At 32.4% G+C, this 14676-nt stretch overlaps 1 protein-coding gene across 1 annotated transcript in view; it reads right to left on the bottom strand.

Moving 5' to 3' along the window:
• Nucleotides 1–13440, bottom strand: part of LOC141405235 (uncharacterized) — a 206862-nt gene extending 193422 nt beyond the window's left edge. Inside the window, exon 1 of the mRNA XM_073989332.1 lies at nt 12725–13440. The gene's annotated coding sequence lies outside the window, so the exon portion shown is untranslated. The remainder of the gene's footprint in view (nt 1–12724) is intronic.
• Between the last annotated feature and the right edge of the window lie 1236 nt (nt 13441–14676).

Below are 14676 nucleotides of genomic sequence, written 5' to 3'. Positions count from 1 at the left end.
AAAACAAGAGTTTTTACGGCAACAGATGTTGCGTTTGTTTTTATATGGACAAGAAAGATTGTCGTGTCGTACTCGTAAATGAATACAAGAAAATAACAAAAATGCAACTTACAAAAGCAACAACCCGAGGGGAAGAGAAAGAAGCGGCAACATTACACAGAACAACATTCACCAGAACTCAACTAACAGCTATGGTCAAACATCCGCATATACCGGCACACATTCATGTCTGTACATTTGTTACCAGTTTTTTTTTTTGAGTAAATGGCAGAACCAGTTATAGGATAGAGTAATTATCGACGACCTGTGTTAATACCCTACGTGTATAATAAGTATTTGGAAATAAAAATATAGTCGGAACATACCATATTCAATTGCTTCTACATACCATATATTCATATAAATGCTTTAACAACTTTTACCCATTCTCCACAGAAGTGTACTTACTGTGTACTAATTTGTTGGTTAAGATTTAGAAATTTTCTAGAAAATAGCATAAACTGTCAAAGTTAAAATTCAAAAAAGACAAAAAAAAAAACGCCCTTAATTAAATGCCGTTCGTTTCAAAGTTAGTCAACAGCAAGGACACTACACTTTTTTGTCACATATGGTCATGTAATTCAGGCGTAAACACTAAACAAACCAAACCAACACAGTATCTTACTTCTGACCATAGATGACACAAGGAAAATCTGTAACTTCAAAAAGCAAATAGCAACAGCGGCGTCTGTTGGCAAAGAACAAGTGTTGTAAAGAAAAACTATACAAGCAGAAAACGGCATCATATATGTACGTAGTAGTACATTGCCGCTAAAAAAGTAACAAGTAGAACAAGTGCACCAAGAAGAAAACAAGTTCAAAGTACAACAAAAAGACAGTAGACAGGAAAGAACGAGATAGATGAATAGAAAGAAAGGAAACAATAACTAGTTGCCTTGAAGTTTGAATATTAGATGTCCAGCTGGCCTTTACGTTTGCTCTAGCACGCCATTAGACATAACATTCTGACCACTTGAAATGTGGACGTTGTTAAATCGTTGAACGGTTAAACAAAAGGGATACAAAAAGATCATCCATTTGCGGCCTAATCATATACAATCACTTATAATTACAAAAAAAAAGATTTCTGCTTTCTAATGACTTTTTAGAAAAGAATACTCAAAAGAATGGTACGATAGAACGACTAAATGTGATTGCAACTGCTGAAAATAAAAATTCATGTATGCGGCTTTTCATTACAACAATATTAGCTACATAAAGTCTTTTACTAAGACCTGTACATAAAAATGCGAATCTTGAAGTCTTCCAAATATTTGTTGGCTTTTTACTACTACCTTTGTTTCTACGTGTATCTGTTTAAAAGTCCTTTTTTATGGAACAAATTTCCTAAACATGGCGATATAAGAAACCTATTGGATTTTTTATTATGTTGTGAATGCATAGATTAACAAATAATTATCTTAAACGACACAAATGTGAAAAATGTTTCTTGTGCGAACGGCTCGTATATTTTTTGTGAAAAATCGACCCGGAATACAGAATGCGTAAATTTGTTGAATATTAATTTTTTGTTATAATTATTTTGTCATTATATAATTTTATATTTACGTATATACGGAATGAAGCGACATTCCTCTTCTAAATATTTCTGGTGGGAAAAAAAAACTTTATATAGACATAATTTTTTGTATATATTTTGGGGAAATTTACGTTTTTAAAAAATATAAAAATGTTAACAACGTTGATGCGAGTATATATCCTTTTTATGGTACATAGTTTTTGAACTGCAATATCGGTAGAAAGTTCATTAAGGGGTGACTCCCACCTGTAAAGCCCAATGCCATTTTTCATGATTTTTTCCAAGAAAACTACGAAAGTTATAAAAATTATATTTTACAAAATATTGAAGTATTGAGATTTTTTGCATTCGATTTAGTATACACTCCACGTCAGTAGAATAGAACACCTACATTTTTGTTAATGTTAGCTTATTTATCCCAAAACGAATGAATCTGCGTTTTCAATCTTGTGGTGATGTAAAGTCGATAATGTTCCATATCAAACACAGAAAAAATTATGTTTCTAGTTCTTCGCGAAATGATTTTCTGATCATTTTTCCGATAGTACTATGAAAAATAGGCATTTATTTTTGGTCATCAGGATAGAACAGCCACTTTACTTTCGCGAATTTTTGAGATATTAAAGCCGAATTTTCTTTCAGTCGATAAAGCAAGGCTTTCTAATCATTTTTCACCAAAGAAAACCTATAAATTATTCCGCGGACACCGAAATAACAGCGTTAAAGGGTTTAAATTGACAGATATTGGAAACATCTCGGAATATCAATAGGAGTCGCGCAATTATGTCATATTTCTTCACAATAAGATAGAATATGACACAGACAACCTCGACGGATACAATCGAGTGCTTCGGGTGCTGATAAGATGGAATATTTTCAAAATATTTATGAAAAAGGTCAAAATTTCTTAAAAAACCATGATGATTTGTTCAATAAAATGATTTTTCCGCGAACATGTCTGCCATTTAATGGTTTGGAAATAGGCCCCAGATTTAGAGGAAAATAATCTGATATGAAAATAACCGCTATTTAATACACTGAGGGAAATTTTAGCACATTTTTCAAATTGAACACACCCTTTGGATTTTGAATTTTATATGTGTTCTTATTTCGGTGTCCGCGACTGTTCCTAACAGTGTTATGCTCCAATATAAATGGACCAGTTTACGCTCTCCATACCGGATTTTACGAATTAGTAGTTTTTTTAACTGAAATCGCAAATGTAAAAGCCCCGTTTTCGCGGGAAAGCTCAGTCATGGAAATTGAGGTTTTAGGTTTCGTATGTTGTTTTATAAGGCACTAAAATTTCCCTCAGTGTATTAAAATAACGGTTGCTTTCGTATCAGATTATCTTCCTTCAAATCTGCAGCATATTTCCAAACCTTTGAACGGCAGACTTGTTCGCGGAAAATCCATTTTTTTGAACAAATCATCATGGTTTTTTAAGAAATTTTGATCTTTTTCATAAATATTTTAAAAATATTCCATCTTATCAGCATCCGAAGCACTCGATTGTATCCGTCGAGGTTGTCTGTGTCATATTCTATCTTATTGTGAAGAAATATGACATAATTGCGCGACTCCTATTGATATTCCGAGATGTTTCCAATATCTGTCAATTTAAACCCTTTAACGCTGTTATTTCGGTGTCCGCGGAATAATTTATAGGTTTTCTTTGGTGAAAAATGATTAGAAAGCCTTGCTTTATCGACTGAAAGAAAATTCGGCTTTAATATCTCAAAAATTCGCGAAAGTAAAGTGGCTGTTCTATCCTGATGACCAAAAATAAATGCCTATTTTTCATAGTACTATCGGAAAAATGATCAGAAAATCATTTCGCGAAGAACTAGAAACATAATTTTTTCTGTGTTTGATATGGAACATTATCGACTTTACATCCCCACAAGATTGAAAACGCAGATTCATTCGTTTTGGGATAAATAAGCTAACATTAACAAAAATGTAGGTGTTCTATTCTACTGACGTGGAGTGTATATCACCAATATTTTTGAAAATTTAACATAGCTGAAGCCAAGGTTTGCCCTTTTAGAACACGCGACTTGTGATTGTATATTATACAAATTAAATGTTTATGGATAAAATGAAATGTTTTCGGACGTGGCAAAAAATATTGGCCTCAAAAGTTAATTTGCGTGGAAGCTGTGGCTATATTTATGTTAAAAAATGGGTAAAAATGGGTTGAAGCCAACGTGTGTTTTTTTGTTTTCTCTCGATTTGTGAGCAAACCACACTTCTCACGATTTTCCTGTCAACATAAAAGTAGAAGCCAACTAAATAAGGATAATCTCACTAATGTATAACTTTTCAAAATTTCATCTGCGTCTACCATTAAATGACGCTGACATTTTGAAGCCAAATTTACAGTGTTTTTTGACATTTTCTTCTAGTCGCTTTCCGCAAACAGATTTTTCAAAAAGGCTTTAATAGGATTATAGTACTTGCGATTCTGAGCTTTTTGATACGTATATCGTGAATGTAGCCTCCGCAGCTCCACAGAAATATGTATCGAAATGACGAAATTTTGTGTGAATATTTTTCTAAAAATCATATTATTCGGGCCTAATTTTTACAATTGTCATTCGATTTCCTCGTACTTGATTGCACATTTTAGTTTTTTACGTTCCGGATCTAATAAATCGTTCTCCGTGAAAATCCATCCACTAAAACGCGAGTTACAAGAAAATCCAAAGTAGAAAAATCACCTAAAATTGTTTTTGGAAATATCGCGTATTTTATCGCGTTTTCTGCGGTTCGTTTCCACTGCAATGAAACAACTAATACAGCATCTTCGTTTTAGCGGAAACAGAGATTTGAAAACTTCACTGATAAGGGAGCTACATTCATTTTATCCCAAAAAATAGTGTGTGATGCTACATCCACGGTTCTTGATTGATCGCCTTGAAATAGATATATATCGATGTAGATTTTTATGGTGGACACTGAAATCGGATGCGGACAAAAGGTGTATGCACTTTGCGCAAATTAGCGATATTTTATAGGTTTTTTAGTGCTAAGATGCAGCCGATGCTACATCCTAGCCTCCAAATTAAATTTCGAAAAATATTTACAAATTAAAAGATATGGTCTTGCTGTACATGAAAATCACATGCGGACAAAATGATTTTGATAATTACGCGATTTACACGTATTTTAAAATGCATATAAATTAAAATGGGTTATTTGACCTCTATTTCCATTTCAGAAGCTTCGAGATATATCCTTATCAACCCAATTACCTTCCCTAATGGGAAAGCTTTAATACGAATGTCAATAAAGCAAAATCCGTCTATTTTATTGGGAGATTTAAGCAAAATGAAGGAAGTATTCCTATAGATTTTTACAATATTTTCTACTACATAATGCATGGAAAAAAATATTTTTCAAACAAAAAATTACTTTTTTGACCAAAATCTGTGCTTATTTTTGCTGTAACATCGAAACTATAACACCAATCTGTATGATTGTAGTCTCATTTGATTCGCCGTGAAGTTTTGATACACAAAAAATTTTTATGTAATTTTATGACCACTAAATGGGCCTTCATTTTGAAAAAAGTTGACTTATATTCAATAATGTATCAATTTTATGTACATTCCGCGAATTCTGTGTAACATTTTGCAGGTATTATGCAATCTACTCGTTGAAGTCACTTCGAGAGAGCTTTTTTGTAACAATTGTGCTCATTAAAATAATTAGCGTTTTTATAATATTTTCTTTCTTAGAAAGCGAAATAAAAGCGCCATAACTATTGTCCGCAACAACCAAAAATTGGCTCGCGACCAGATTCGTACTGCGAATTTTTTTCTTAACCTACATATCAAAAATCGTTGATGTAGCGCGAAAAAAAATTATCCTTTTTTTCTGAAATGGAATATGAAATAATTGACAATATTCGTGATATATATAATTGATTTGTATATCGAGCTTTTCATTTTCTTATTTTTGAAGCATTGAATAAATAATTGCAAAAATACCTAATTTTACTTAAACAAATATGTTAAAGAAAATGTTCTAATGATATGATGAAGATGAATTTGTAAGAAAGATAAGGTTGTAATTTTTGTTATTTCGTGGGGCTCCAAAGCTTTTTTCATTTACAACATTACAGTAAGTGACTTCAAAAAAATTTCTAAAATTTTCAAACGATTTTGTACGGAAGGTCTTTGTATTTACATTTTATCTAATCTTAGGTAAAAACTCGCAAAATATGATACAGGGATATCAGTTTGTAAATAGTCATAACCCTAATGTACACCCCGCCTTGCATACTGATTGGCCGGCTTCGATTCCCAGGCTAGACAGCCAACATCAAAATACCACCCAGTGTAATATTGGAGACATTTCCTGAGTATTTCAGCCATGTATAACTTCCCTACAAGTGGTATCTTAAGAAACGTATTTAGGCAACAATATTAGGTCACATAGAATTGAGCTAATATGAATCGGGGAGCACTCAATGATATGAGAGAAGTTTCCCTTTTACCTTCTGGCATGTTTGTAGGACAATCATTTGTCAAAAATTTGGCAGATTTGATTTGAATTATTTTGCAAGCTATTTTAAGTGTAGAATATTTAGGGTTGTCACATGATATATGGTAACATAGGGTTTCTTCAAAATGTTAAAGTTCTTTTAAATATTATTTTTAGGAAAATATTAGCATATCTTGACTATAAGTTTTGATATATAAATGGTTATAATTTTGTTGTTATTAATATTTTTGTTTTTTTTTTGAGAATTTACAAAACGTATAAAAAGTGGCGAAGCCTCCCCATCAATGGGACAGCTTCGCCATCGATATGGGACATTAACCAACAGAATCTAAAATAGTAATTTACCATACTTAGTGCTTAAATATCAACATTATTGTTTTCTATTGGACAATCAAAAATGATTCTAAAATTCACAAAAAGAAACAGATTCTAGTACTTAACGAAGTAGGTACCCTGAATTTAGATACAAAAATCATAATATTACTCAAATCAGATATATTTAGCATAATACTCGATCTTAACTTCACAATATTGTGTAGTATATCTGTGGCATAAAGAATTTATGTTAAACATGACAAATTTCTGATATTAATCCACTACACCCCTATCATGGCGTAGGCGCCCCATCCCTTACATATTTCATAATACGAATATATTGACATTTACAATTGCTTTTTCATGCAAATTATTGGGATTTATATTCTTCAGTAGTTGTCTTCTAACGGTATAAAATATATTTTTGATATCACAAAATGAAAAGAAGATGTCACAAAACATACGTACCATAATTATTCCCGCTTGGTCTTTGTTTTCCAATTCATTTTCTGCTTATGAACAATATATTACCCACTCCACGCTATTTGATTTTGTATAGATATAAATATATAATTTTACAATTAAAAGCTGAGCTTACGGCCAATTTCTCTAACAGCATGTTTATGTATGTCGTACGAAAACCTTCTTAAAAAGCGTTCATGTATTTCGCAAACTATCGTTCCACTGCCGATACGTATACTATACGAAATACTTCTAATTTGAATGTACATTTGTACAACTCTGTTCCATCAATGCCCAGTTCTTCAATAAATAGCAATTGTCTACTTTGACATAGTTATGTAACTAGTTACTCATTGATCCTAGTTACTTTACACCCAAAAATGGCACACAAAATAGCCTATATCTTCCCAAGACTATCGAATTGACTGGTTACTGGTAATGCAATGAAGAGACAATTGCCTTTCACACGACTATCAAATTGAGTGGTTACTAGTAATGCAGTGGGGGACAATGGACCCCATCCTATGACATCCTAATGTTAAATTCAGCAGTCTATAGCATTGCGAGTAGATTGGAAAAGTCTACGTTTATGTGTTATTTCGTATGGCTTGTCAATCGCATTGATTTTGGTTTCGAAAGTGTTTACATGAACAGAAAATGATTTTTTCCACCTCTCGGTCGACATACATAAACTCCTGTTATTGTACACAATTTCTGTTTGATTAAAACAAAAATGAATCATTAGAGACGAGCTTACTGACCAAGATGCTTTTTGAAAAAGGAAAGCCGACGATACGAACCCACACAATCACCACTGTGTGACATGCATGTTTCGCCTTTGGTTTAGGAAGGCTCCTCAGACACATCGACTGTGGGGCGGCTTCGCTATCCTCTAACTTATTTCCTCTTTCAAATGCAAGTTGTTTTTTTACAAAGTTGAATTTTTTGTTCAAATCTTTGTATGGCTTTCATGACAAACGCTTAGCGTAACCTTTGAAAGTTATGAGTTTGGTTCTGAACACTAACACGCCGTGACAACACTTTTTTCCATGTGTTTTTCAAGGACGTGGGTTCGAACCCCAGCCTGGCTCAAGCTGATTTTTATTTTTATTTGAAAATTTTGCCTATTAGGCGAAGGTCATTTTTTATTAATTTTTTTAATTAATTTCTCGTTAGAGACGAGCTTACTGACCAAGATGCTTTTTGAAAAAGGAAAGCCGACGATACGAACCCACACAATCACCACTGTGTGACATTCGAACCCACGTCCTTGAAAAACACATGGAAAAAAGTGTTGTCACGGCGTGTTAGTGTTCAGAACCAAACTCATAACTTTCAAAGGTTACGCTAAGCGTTTGTCATGACAGCCATACAAAGATTTGAACAAAAAATTCAACTTTGTAAAAAAACAACTTGCATTTGAAAGAGGAAATAAGTTAGAGGATAGCGAAGCCGCCCCACAGTCGATGTGTCTGAGGAGCCTTCCTAAACCAAAGGCGAAACATGCATGTCACACAGTGGTGATTGTGTGGGTTCGTATCGTCGGCTTTCCTTTTTCAAAAAGCATCTTGGTCAGTAAGCTCGTCTCTAACGAGAAATTAATTAAAAAAATTAATAAAAAATGACCTTCGCCTAATAGGCAAAATTTTCAAATAAAAATAAAAATCAGCTTGAGCCAGGCTGGGGTTCGAACCCACGTCCTTGAAAAACACATGGAAAAAAGTGTTGTCACGGCGTGTTAGTGTTCAGAACCAAACTCATAACTTTCAAAGGTTACGCTAAGCGTTTGTCATGAAAGCCATACAAAGATTTGAACAAAAAATTCAACTTTGTAAAAAAACAACTTGCATTTGAAAGAGGAAATAAGTTAGAGGATAGCGAAGCCGCCCCACAGTCGATGTGTCTGAGGAGCCTTCCTAAACCAAAGGCGAAACATGCATGTCACACAGTGGTGATTGTGTGGGTTCGTATTGTCGGCTTTCCTTTTTCAAAAAGCATCTTGGTCAGTAAGCTCGTCTCTAACGAGAAATTAATTAAAAAAATTAATAAAAAATGACCTTCGCCTAATAGGCAAAATTTTCAAATAAAAATAAAAATCAGCTTGAGCCAGGCTGGGGTTCGAACCCACGTCCTTGAAAAACACATGGAAAAAAGTGTTGTCACGGCGTGTTAGTGTTCAGAACCAAACTCATAACTTTCAAAGGTTACGCTAAGCGTTTGTCATGAAAGCCATACAAAGATTTGAACAAAAAATTCAACTTTGTAAAAAAACAACTTGCATTTGAAAGAGGAAATAAGTTAGAGGATAGCGAAGCCGCCCCACAGTCGATGTGTCTGAGGAGCCTTCCTAAACCAAAGGCGAAACATGCATGTCACACAGTGGTGATTGTGTGGGTTCGTATCGTCGGCTTTCCTTTTTCAAAAAGCATCTTGGTCAGTAAGCTCGTCTCTAACGAGAAATTAATTAAAAAAATTAATAAAAAATGACCTTCGCCTAATAGGCAAAATTTTCAAAAAAAAAAAAAAATGAATCAAATTGTTTTCAAAAACACAAAAGTTTGGTATTAGTTTCAAGAAATTTGAATTCTAATCGTCTTAGTGAAACAGCCATTAAATGTCATTGAAAATATGAAGTAAGAAATATTTAATGTACTAATGACCAGTAAGTATGAACATATGTACATATGTCGAAACATTGTTTCCAATAATAAGTCCAACACTGCATATCAAGTACAACAGCTGTACTCTTTTTATAGCAAGAAAGGTAAATAAAATTGGAATCATGGGTTTTTTGTGCACGTAAGTAGTACAGATTTTCAGTTCTAATTCAACATTTCTGTACAAAATACGTTCGTATGTACGTGCATATGTATTTCTGTATGCTTCCGTGTAAGAGTTCCCCGTTCCAATTGTTGTTATATGATGAAAAACTATTAATACCGTTTTGTTCTGTTTGTACCATCATGCGTCGCTTGCCATCATAAGTGCATCCATCCATTTCCCCAGAAACGCACACATACATTCTACCTCTTGTACATTAACTCTACTTTCATATGAATGTACATATAGCTCCGCTTCACACGAATTCCATCATTATTTTTGATGTAATAAAATTCAGCGTACACTTTTTAAACTCTCAACATTCGAGAATGAATACAATGCAGTAAATGACGATGATGATGATAGTACGGAAATAAACAATGTAGAAGAGCACTGTTTCTATCAACCTTTATCAATTATTCGAGTAATCTACAATTGGAATTTTGATTTCGAATGCTCTTCTTCTGCTCTTTATCTATAATTATTTATTAATTGCTGCAAGTCATTCCAAGAACAGGTTGTCCATTTGGAGAAACAATAGGATATATCCGACACAAAGAACAATAGCAATAATGTTAAATTACAAGTAAATAAAGGAAATTCGTATAAGATACATATTCATGTATGTTTATATTATATATGAACTTATCGCTCATTTACTCAAAGAGTTACACATCTCAAAAAAATGCAGTTTCGAGAAAAATGCGTTTTAAGTTGGCGATTTAAATTTGAAAAAAAATTATTGTACCAAAAATAAAACATCTACTGGGACAATATTTTATATATTTTACGAATAGCTAGCATGGATCAGTGATAAATTTCTGTGCAAGATCAAGCATGGTTTGAAGCGTGTTAGTGCTTCAAAAACTTAAAAAAAACTGTTTTGTTGATTTATGTCAACCTCCTAAAAAGTAAGCTGTACCTCATTGAGTTTTAGAGATATCAACATGAAAAGTTGGCACAAGATAAATTAAAGGTCGTAGAAAAAATAGAAATTGCTAACGCACGAACATAATCAGTCTCGCCACGTTTTTATCGACTGGCATTTGTTTTGGAAAAATGTATAATTTATTTGAAAGATGTTCAATGGAGTTGATAACTAAAGAGAAGATAGAAAATAAGAGTTTTACTCTAGAGAGCTTAAGAATACAACAGAAAATGGAAAGTGCAATAAACAGAAAGGAAGATAAAGATAACACCAAAGCAATATGTACATTATCAATAATTTAGTCTTATTAAACAGTCTGTGATTACTAGTATTAAGGAGCTTTATGATATTTATTTTTATTTTTTTTAATTATTTTTGCATTTATACACTTTTTTAAATTGTTGTGTCGTTATATAAAAATCTTCAATTGACAATTTTTAAATGTAGAAACTGACGAAAGATTATGTGTAAGTATTCAAGACCTTAGTGCCCAGAGAGAACAGAATGTATAGCATGAAAAATAATTATTTGATGATCTTGTTATTTACCCAAAATCATTTTATTTGCTGGGCCTGTATCTAGTCTTTTTATGCTAAACAGTTTTTTACTCTTTAACATTTAACAATAAAATGGTGGGAAACATAAAATGTGTTATTACAATCTTTTAAATATTTTCACAAACTTTTCAATGTATTCTTAGAAAGTTTTTTTCTATTATTTGACATTCATTTTCTACAAGCACAAAACTGAATTACGAATGCAGAAGTTGTCTGTATTACGGGATTTGTCTGAAAATATCAGGATGTTAAGAAATGCCAAAGTTAAAGTCAATTTCATCAAATTTCATCGAAAGTTTTACTACTTGTTCCCCTTTAAATTTAACAAGTTAAAAGGGCTTACGTTTGGAAGGAATTTGAATGTTTGTTCCGGCATTTCGTTCTGAATTTATATGAAATCAGAAGAAAAGCCTTGGTAAATTCGGAATGAAAATTATTTCGTTTTTTTATTCTTGTGAAAATGCAAAATTTTTTTTCGCCAAATTTTTTTTCTTGATACACCAAACCCACTCAGAGCCAACTTTTTAATGTTATTTATGAAAAATTCTAATTTAAGAAGTTCTAATGATTTTCACTGTTGTTATCATTTGGTGGTTTATAGTGGTTTACCCAACCACTGACGTATCAAAAATTATTCGTTTTATATCTCTCCTGAAAAATCCGGTTTTCAAAATTTTTGGTAGCCACAATAATGAACTGGTAAAGTTTTACATCGATCGGACCATAATTGTGGCATTTAGAAAATTTTCGTGAAAATGCACTATGGCCCCACACAAATTACTAGGGAAACAAAGATCGCTAGATCCTCCGTCATATATTTATTTGAATTTGGTATTACTTTGTATTATTTCCAAGTATTTTATATTACAAAAGTGTCTTTCGAAAAAAGGCTAACATTTATTTATTGTCAGTGCTGTAAACCGTTTTTCGCGATTCACATTAATTATTTATCGCATAAGTAGTAACATGATAAGGTATGAAATCTGTTATCCTCATTTTATATTTGAATCCTTTTTATTTTGTTTTCTACAATAATATAAAGTCATAAAATATTTTATAAAGTGTAATAATCGTGTTTGGCTTTACAGAGATTTTTGAAATCTCTTCCGGACACATTTCATTTAGTTTTTTTTTTTTCTAATTATGATTTTGGATTGTTCGAAATTAGTCCATAAATATGTACATATGTATGTATGGACATAGATATGTATGTATTCTGTTGTTTGTTTTATTTCCCATTTTGTTATTGTCAAATATTTCTATTGTAATCGCTTTTCAGAATAAAGTCAATATTTTGTTTCTGTTATCGGTTTAGTAAAGAATAAAAAAAACACCGAAAAGGATAACAAAATGAATTCATAGAGCAATCAAAGGAAGTGGCGTTTGAAATTGAATCAGTTTCATTGTAATCTAATGCATGCGTCAATGAGGCGAATGAATGATACCACTGATTCAGTCGCGATGATGATGATGATGCTTATTTTCAATTCTGTACTTTGAACATGTACACTGAATTTGGCTAACACACTGATGTACAAACGTAATGCTTACCTGTTGTGCACTTTTTTATGGGTTTCAATGAAAATGTATTAGTTTTTATAAATATTCATAAATTTGTAAAGATTTTTTTTTGCTGCAGAACGATTATTTCCGATACTATTGTTTTTTGTTTCAATATTGTTGTATGCAAATTGTCATATGTTGTGGCGTTACACTTGTATTGGCGCGCTACGTTTGAATGAGTTTTATATTTATTTTATTTTCCACGAATCAAAAAATCAATGCAAATTCAGATTTATTCATTCAAACAATTTAACAGCAATTTTTGTGAAAAAATTTTGGCGATTTATTTTTTTCTTTTCACATCTATTGCTACATTTCATGGCACTTCGTTTTTTATTTCTCTTCTCTTAATCGCTTAGTAATTCTAGCACTGTGAAAATATCCTTTCATATAGCAGAAATCTTTACTCGATCACAAAAGACAACAGGGAGTTCTGTGTCATTTTATCCGATGGTACGAACCAAACGCTTGCAGAGTAAATAACGTACTGAGACGCCTAGTTTGTAGTCTAAAAGATTTTTAAACACTCTTCAGTTGGTAGTATCTTTGTGCATCAGGCCAAAAACGAAAAGTCTTGAAAGCTACTGTTGCCGTTTGTCATCACCGTTCTTCCTCCTTTGCTTTTTTCTTTCTTGTCCCCCATTGACCCAAGCGAGCAGCATGAGTCGGCTTACAACTAGACAACTTGTTACAACGCTACACACAAATGTATGTCATATAAGCCAACTAAATACCAATACTACTGGCAGAGGAAAGTGCAGCGCCAAGAGAGGGAGAGGCTTTTAAATGGCCAAGATATACAATGTGTCTTATAGTGCTAACAAACAGAACCAAGATCAACGGAAGAAAAGAAATGGTCAAAGAAACCAAGAAAGAGAGTACCAAGAAACGGGTAAAAACAATAACGCTCGTACATGTATGTGTGTTTGTTAGTTAATACTTGATATATATAAGTGGCGCAGACGCTAAGAGCCATCCCATTCATAAGTTTTTCAGAGCTTAAGAAAGAGAAAAGATAAAGTACCTCAAAGAAATGGAGAGAGTTGGGAGAAATGGAACAATTCTCCATCATTAGTTTAGCTATTGTGTGTTTTTTGGGTTTTAAGAAGACCGGCTTTTTACCGTGGATGATAAAAATTCTTCACTTTTGATTAACGCTGTGTGTTGTTTACAGATCAAGTTAAGCTTCTGATTCCAGTTTGGCGTTTTGTTACAAGTGTTTGCATGAATAACAAACAACACACAGTGAGCGAACCAACTTTCAAAATGTATTAATGAATGTACATAAATATGTATGTATGTATGTAGTTTTGGCGTAATTCAGTGGCATTTGTTAAGGTATATATGTAAACTGTTTATAGGTTTTAATATTTTATTGTTACAAAATGTTTAGGATTTATTAAAATAAAGTTTCAGAAATGGGTGTTTGTTTTATTAAATAATTACTATCAAATTTATTAAAAACGAGCACCTTTGGAAAAATGGTCATTTGTAATAGAACATGTACATACAAAGATGCACATTGGAATGAATTTGTTTTCAAAAGTCATGTAAAATTGTTTAAATTTATTGCTTTCGTGCTTGAAAATGTACAGATTTTTTATTCATAGATGGAAATAATTTTTGAAATTTGTATACATATTACAAAAGGGGAACAATTGCAATTTCAAGGTAATTGATGATTTTATCGTATAACACCATAAATAAAATTTGTGCGAAATGTGGCAGAAACGTCAAAAAGCTGGAAGAAATATCAATATTACTATGTTGCAGCTTTTTGCTTGCTCGCTGTTTGAGGGAAATGTGGAAAAGTGGTGAAAATTTTAGAAACTTTTTTTTCTGCAACAAAACTTAAATCTGGCAGACTGCGAGAACGATTTCATAAAAAAATAATACAAATAAAATAAGGTATAACGTCCAATTTACTTTGCAGTGTTATA

The sequence above is a fragment of the Musca autumnalis genome, unplaced genomic scaffold (genome assembly GCF_047663935.1).
Source record: "Musca autumnalis isolate F117 unplaced genomic scaffold, ASM4766393v1 scaffold_5, whole genome shotgun sequence".
NCBI classification, from domain to species: domain Eukaryota; kingdom Metazoa; phylum Arthropoda; class Insecta; order Diptera; family Muscidae; genus Musca; species Musca autumnalis.
The sequence above is the reverse complement of the archived record's forward strand: the minus strand, read 5'-3'. Positions and strand labels throughout refer to the sequence as shown.